This window comes from Sinocyclocheilus anshuiensis, unplaced genomic scaffold (assembly GCF_001515605.1).
Source record: "Sinocyclocheilus anshuiensis isolate Anshui unplaced genomic scaffold, SAMN03320099.WGS_v1.1 scaffold2184, whole genome shotgun sequence".
Taxonomy (NCBI): domain Eukaryota; kingdom Metazoa; phylum Chordata; class Actinopteri; order Cypriniformes; family Cyprinidae; genus Sinocyclocheilus; species Sinocyclocheilus anshuiensis.
The window spans coordinates 196,448-204,592 of NW_015547626.1; the positions used below are offsets into that span (position 1 = coordinate 196,448).

Consider the following 8,145-nt stretch of genomic DNA (forward strand, 5'->3'; position numbering starts at 1 on the left):
CTGCAATATAACAAAGAGTGAAAAATTTAAGGGGGTCTGAATACTTTTATATATATATATATATATATATATATTTCAACTAGTTGCCAAGGCAAAACATTTTAGTTAACTAAAATTAGTTTAACTAAAATTAAAATTAATAAAACTATATAAACATTTTAAAAAACAAACAACAGCAAAACAAAATGACTAAAACTTTAAAATTAACATGAAAGCAGAAAATACATAAATAAAAACAAATTACAAATATTTATAAAAACTAATACAATAAAAAACGAATTAATAAAAATAACAGTATCTCAGTGACCACCATTACTTATTTTTTTTTTATGTGCTTTTGTCATTTTTATTATTTTTTTTTATTTTAAACTTTAGTTTTACTTTTTTAGTACTATTTAAGCTTAGAATAAAAAAAAAAACTAGAAATGTTGCACTAACTGAAAAAAAGTTCAAGTTTATATATTATTTCAGATTTATAACAAAAACAATTTTTAATAGTTTTAGTTAAAAACACTGATGCAGTGTCAGCCAATCAGAACAGACATAATTTGCATATAATCTTAAAGTCTTAAAGGTGCAGTAGAAAAATAGCCTTGTATATAATATGGTGGAAAATGATCATTTAAAGATAAAATATCTGTTTTGGTGCAAGAAACATTAACCAACATTAAAAGTGAAGCTCTACAGACTCAGTCCACAGGCGTGAGGTCAAGGGCCCTACAGTAAGAACATGTTGACATCTGCACCTACTAAACTTCTTATAATAGTGTCAGCAGCAATCAGAGACGCAGTTTAACATGTTTAATGCTGAAGAACAGATTACAAGCGCTTAAGAAAGAAATACGCTCCATGTAAGCATGCAAACGCAGTGAATGCTGGTCAATGCACTGCAAGTGTGTCATATAACACCTTTTGAGGATCTCCCAGAATGCACTGGGCACTTGAATCAAACAAACAACAAAACGGTCCCTTATAAAAAAAAAAAAATCATCTGCCTCTCCTTCACTATAGAAATAACTCCCTCTGCCAATGAACACAATCAGAAAGCGTCCTGGATTCTCTCCCAAAGCCTTAATTTCTATATATTCTGACTTGAATAACAAAAAGCTCTTAAAGTAGGAGCCAGCGCTAACAGTGGGTCAGATGCGTCTGGAAAGCGTTCAAGGCCACGTCTACCCATCTGCACTCGCTCGGGCTCAAATAGCCCCATTTCTCTTTCTCGTGGCTCTTTTACATCTTTATCGCTGTCGGGATCTCCTGCGCGCTGCTTATTTAAGTTTAAAGGTGCAAACACATTACGGCTGACAGACTGTGAAGCGTGATTTATATGTCACTCCGTCGGCCTGTAATTGTAATTCAGCTCTGAGGAGAGGCCTGTTGTCGCTTCGGGACAGAATCGGGAAATTCTGCCTCGTATTCATTTCCAGAACGGCCCTCGAAGGGCAAATCGCAGGACGGGAAAGTTTCACGTGTTTGACAATTCATGGCAATGCTTTTGCAAGCGGCCAAACCCAAATACATACACACATACTCAAACAAAACAGCAGCTTTCAAAATTACAATCATTAGAAGTGAAGTTTTGAAATGCTGAATTTGCAAACCCTCGGCTGAGGCTCAAATAACGCCTTTCAGACCAACCATAGGAAAGACTAGTTTGGGGTCAGTAAGATTTTTTTATGTTTTTGAAAGATGTAATGTCTTTTATGGTCACAAAGGTTGCATTTATTTTACAAAAAATACTATAAAAATTGTGAAATATTATTAGAATTTCAAATAGCTTTGTTCTATGTGAATATGTGTTAAAATGTAATTTATTTCTGTGATCAAAGCTGTATTTTCAGCATCATTACTCCAGTCTTCAGTGTCACGTGATCTTCAGAAATCATTCTAATATGCTGATTTGCTGCTCGAGAAACATTTCTAATTATTATCAATGCTGAAAACAGTTGTGCCGCCCAATATTTTTGTGGAAACAGTGCTACATTTTATTTTTCAGGATTCACAGATGAACAGAACGTTCAAAAGAACAGCATTTATTTGAAGTATAAATCTTTTGCAACATTATAAATGTCTTTACAGTCACTTTTGAACAATTTAATGCATCCTTGCTGAATACAAATATTAATTTCTTTAATTTTTTTTAAATTGTAGTGCATACTGCTTTGACTTCCGAAATAATTTGCAAATAAAGAAATAAAAATGGTAAATTAAGAAAAAATAATAAAAAACTAACTCCACTGTAGTCATTTAAAATTAAGTAGAGTGATAAGTTAGTGTAATAAAAATATTAATAACAAAATTAATAATAAAGTCAGAAATAATTTGAGAATGAATAAAAACTATTAAAAGTTAGTCCCTGTAGTCGTTTAAATTTGCTGTTAATGTATAAAAATACAATAATAAAAAATTGCAATAAAAATGAATGTTACACATTTTAGAAATATTTTAGTACTTATTTTTATTTTATTTTAATTGAAACACTTAAAAAATGTAATTTGGACAAGATCGGAGTTTTTTAGAGGATCAGAATAAAACCAAAAATGTTAAATTGTAATCACAATTTTTTTTTAAACAAAATTGCAAATTGCAAAACAATTAATAGAAAAATTTAAATACATATTTATTATTTTATTATTTATTGATATGTATTAATTATTATTATTACTAAATAAAAATGTACAAAATATTAAAATAAAAGCAAAATAATAATTATTACTAAATATTATAATATAGTAATATTTCTCTGTACAAACCCCCCAATAATTTTTTTTTTGAGTATTTAAGAAAAATGCTGAAGTGATGAAAAGCGAGTGCTGTGTGCTGGAGTCTGACTGACCGTCGGCTGGACTCAGTCCTCTCGCCGCTGAGATCATGGACAGCGTGGGGCTGCTGTGTGCCGAGCGAAGGTAATGCTCCACGTGTGGAGAGACGTATGAGTGCGGCGGGAAGAAGCTGGACTCTCCCGAAGACAGACGGATCAGAGAGATGTCAGAGATCACCGGGCTGCCCGCCAAACCTGCAGGACTGGAGAGAAAAACAGATCACCAACAGCACGTTTACCAGAAAATCTCAGTCAGAATGAACTGGAAATCAGCTTCAGAGATTTAAACGACCTGCTCTGAGAGTCAAAGATTGTCGTTTCTCACGCTTTCCTTCTAATGAAAGTCAAAACCGTCATAAACGCCTCTTTTCCTCTCCCATAGTGCAAAGAGGTTATGGGGCTGCATGATTCGAGGAAAAAATTTGATTGCATTTTTTCAGATTGAAATTGTGATTATGATAGTAAATGTGATAAAAAATGTATTATTATTATTTTATAGCCATATTGATACATAATCACAATATTTTGCATTTTAATTTGATTTGCATTTAGTTAAATTAAATTGTACACACACACACACACACACACATACTACACACACACACACACACACACACACACACACACACACACACACACACACACACACAATAATTAATAAATTGCACATTTTAATACTTACTATTATTATAATTTTTTATTTGAAGTGAAGCACTTCAGACAAGATTTGATTTTTTTAGAGGATCGGATTTTTCTCCTAAAATGTTAAATTGTAATCACAATTTTTATCAGAATCACACTTAGATTTTAATTGCAATTAAAAATTCGATCAGAAAAAAGATAATAATAATTATTATTACTAAATAAAAATATAAAAATTACTAAATAAACAAAATAATAAATATTACTAAATATTATTATATAATAATATTTGACAGTAAAATAAAATGAAATATAAAAATGAAAAAAATGGAGTATTTAAGAAAAACAATATACTAACTACTACTACTACTACTACTACTAATTTTAGTTTATATTACAACTTTAAAATTACAATACAAATATTTATGGCTGTCTTAATTTCTTCATTTTTAAACGTTAAACTGCTGAACTTTTATTTTGACAGAAAACTTTACAAAGCTTCTTTTTTTGTTGTTTATAAACGCTTCGCAATACAATTTTGGAAAGATGGTTGTTGCATGCTCTGAAACGTGCAAAGCATATGTTTATTTGATTAAACCACTGCCTTTTGTTACTTGATACCTGCACTAAGCCACATTGCGATTTTGGTTTTATTTGCATAGATGGTGCAGCTCTAGTGGTGATATTAGCTGGAGAACCATGATCCTCTGAGATCATTTCTATACGTTTGCTGAACATTTCATCTTCTGTATTCACTCAGCAGGTCTTTAAGCGGGTTTGTTTGTCCCTGTCAAACACTTTCACACACGCTGATCACATTATTCAATGTTTGACACAGAGCGTCTCGTTTATGAGAGTTTGCCATAACTAATATTCCTGAGGTTTGGCGCTGGACTCGTCTGAGGTGTGATGGGAAAAACTCTCAAACACAATCCAGATCGCTTTCAATCCACGGACGCACTTTCATTTGCCTGTTTTCCATCCCTCCTTCAAGGAAACTTCTCGCTGGAGTTCAGGATCATTTCACTTTAAGCTCTTGATGATTTCTGATGATTCCCAGACGGGAAAATAAAGCAGTGGGACATTTGTTCTGATGAAAAGTCTCGCTCAAATTCAACCACATGCCAAACGTTTGAGGAGGATGACATTAAAAAACCATTACTATATATATATATATATATATATATATATACTGTATATAATGTTTAATCATGTAAATAAGTAAATTAATTGCTATATAATTAATATTATTATAGCGTATGCAAAAAGTATCCTATTTCTGAATGTGCTTTTTTTTAGCCAATTTAATGAGAGAATGTAAAAAATTTCAATTTATCAGTGTTTGATATTGCTTGGCTGAAAAGAAGTTACTAAATATAACTGATGATGATAAGCAAATACAAAACTGCATCAATTTGTTGTAATTGTTTTCAATAGAATATATAATAAAATATATAATAAAAAAGTTTATTATCCACAAAAACTTTCTTTATGCTCTTACAATATTATTGATAATAAAATATAACGTATAATTAAAAAGTGTAATATTCCCCCCCCAAAAAATGAATTAAGCATACTTATACTATATATACTTTATACTTACAATATAATATATAATATAAAATAAATTGCAATAAAAATTAATGTTACACTTGAAAAAGTCACATTAATAAAATTAATGTTACACATTTCGGAAATATTTTAATAGCTATTTTCATTTTATTCTAATTGAAATACTTGAAATTTTTAATGTGGAGAAGATTAGATTTTTTAGATGATCAGATTTTTCTCCTAAAATGAACATTTTATGAAGTATTTTAAAAGCTATTTTTTTATTTTAATTAAAACACTTGAAAATGAAATTACAAAAAAATTGAATATGCTTGAAACCTTGAAAAGTTGAAAAAATGCATTCAAGTTTTAAAGGACCTGATTTTTCTCAGATAAACAAACACAAATGAATCAATAGTCGTCAGTTGACAAAAAACAACACACATATTTCTCTTTAAATACATATTTCTCATCTACGATCATTAAACTTTATTAAATTGCTAGCCAATATCTGATTAGCAAGTTATTGATGTTTTTCCAGACAGTTTTAATGAGATGGAAATCAAAACAGCAGCTAAACATGAGAAACGATGGTTGTAATGGCTTCTCTGTGATGCAACAGAAGTCTGCATCATAAGTCTTTTATTTCAAATCTCTGACCATAATAAAACATCTCGATCTTCTCAAAATAAAGCTGAAAAACTGCAAACAGCGAGCATGTATGTATATCAGACACATGCATACTTAATACTGGCCTCTCTCACATGCACTGCATGTAAAACATCTGCGTTTCAAACAAAAGACACACAGCCTGCTTAAATAAGTAATGTAATATTCAGATTTAACACGCTTAGCCTGTGGAGTGATTCTCATTTTCATAGCAAGAACAACAAAGACGGGCGCTGAAACATGGCCTTTTCTGCACCGGGGGATTGTGGGACCTCGCGAGCCTCTTTCACACCTCCACCCTCCTACAGAGAGCCGGGGCTTCAGGCTCCCAGAATGCAGCGGGGTAACGGTGCTGATGGACGATCGGAGCCAGAATCCAGTAAATCTCAGCGTCCTGAGGCTCTAAACGCAGCCGGATCTGACGGGTCACTCAGAGCTTCAACACGCACCTCATACACACAGTGTTCTCTATATGTGACCCTGCAGCACAAAAGCAGTCTTAAGTAGCACAGGTATATTTGTAGCAATAACCAACAATACATTGTATGGGTCAAAATGATCCATTTTTCTTTTATGCCAAAAATCATTAGGATATTAAGTAAAGATCATGTTCCATGAAGATATTTTGTAAATTTCCTACTGTAAATGTAGTAAACTTAATTTTTGATTAGTAATATGCATTGCTAAGAACTTCATTTGAACAACTTTAAAGATGATTTTCTCAATATTTAGATTTTTTTGCACCCTCAGATTCCAGATTTTCAAATAGTTGTATCTCGGCCAAATATTGTCCTATCCTAACAAACCATACATCAATGGAAAGCTTATTTATTCATCTTTCAGATGATGCATAAATCTCCATTTCAAAAAATTGACCCTTATGACTGGTTTTGTGCTCCAGAGTCACATATGAGGAACGAGTGAATCTGGTCACAAATGTAAGTATTTAGACAGGAGCAAATAGGGCTTACATAGAAGTTAGTTTATTGTATTTTTTTTTATAATTATATTAAAGGGGTCATATGATGCGATTTCAATTTTTCCTTTCTCTTTGGAGTGTTACAAGCTCATTACACCAAATACACAAAATAATGTTCTTTTTAGCAGCATCATATGACCCCTTTAAATATTAAACTTTTTTCATAAAAAAAAAAAAAAAGATTCTAAATACATTTACATTTTGTATGTACTATGTACATTTCCAAACATTCATTTTGCCATTAATTGTAATAATCCATTTTAAATATTACCTTTAATTAATACATTTTAAATTCATAAAATCATTTAAATTTTTTATTATCTTTTTATTATCTTAATAATACTTTATTTTAATCATTACAATAAAAAATGCATTAGAATCAAAACTTTCCTTTTTAATAAAACTTTATAATTTTGTTATTTTTTAAATAAATTAATAACAAAATTTTAAACTGATAAATAATAATAAAAACTTGTGTTACACATTTTAGAAATATGTTATTTTTTATATATTTAATTTAATTTTATTTGAAAAAACAGAATTCGGACAATACTAAATAAAATGTGCACTAAATAAGCAACAGGGAGTGATTTTGGACACAGCACTGGACTGCCATCCTAATATTTATGGTGTGACACATTCACGTTTTTGGCTGTGATTTGATTAGTACCTTTGCATAGAGATGATAGCAAATACCTGTTATCTTCCTGCCATAACAGCGAGAACGCATAATCACAGCACTCATAAATACACACTCATTCCCTCTATTAATCTGCCATAATATTGTCCTGAGTAATAAAAGCATCACATGAGTCCAGCGTTTCTGCGTCTATTGTTCAGCAGCGTGAGTGTGTTTGAGTCCCGTCACGAGGCCATTGTTTGTGTGGAGCAGCAGATGGGCAGAGCACCTGTTTCCAGAGCGTGCCAGGCTGTCAGGTGCCCATGCACTGGCATTACTGAGCGCTTTAGTGATGGAGACGTGCGCGTTTGCTTTAACACCCATTCACACACGCTGCGGGACTCCAGAGCTTCACACACACATTCACTCTCCAACATCTCAAACGCTTCTCCACATTCAATATGGACAATCCTGAGAAACAGAGCACATAAATCTCACAGGTGTCTCCTCTAGAAATCTCAACAGTGTCTCAGAATGTGCTCCATGTCACCAAAGCATGCAAAATCACGTGATGAAATGATCTGAGCTGCTCTGCATTCATTTTATAGCTCTATACACTCACTCCTTTTTTTATATAGCAAATGCAATATTTAATAAAAAAAATGTATAAAGTGTATTTAATTAATTAATTAATTAATTGTTATTATCATTATATGGTATATTGATAAATGTATGGTAACAAAAATAATATACATAAAACATTTAAATTTATTATTATTATCACATTTAAAGTTATTATTAAATAAAAAATGTAATTGAAAATAAGCACTATATATATATATATATATATATATATAGAGAGAG

At 31.3% G+C, this 8,145-nt stretch overlaps 1 pseudogene; it reads right to left on the reverse strand.

Moving 5' to 3' along the window:
- Nucleotides 1-8,145, reverse strand: part of LOC107701790 (zinc finger protein GLI2-like) — a 109,190-nt pseudogene that overhangs the window by 29,827 nt on the left and 71,218 nt on the right.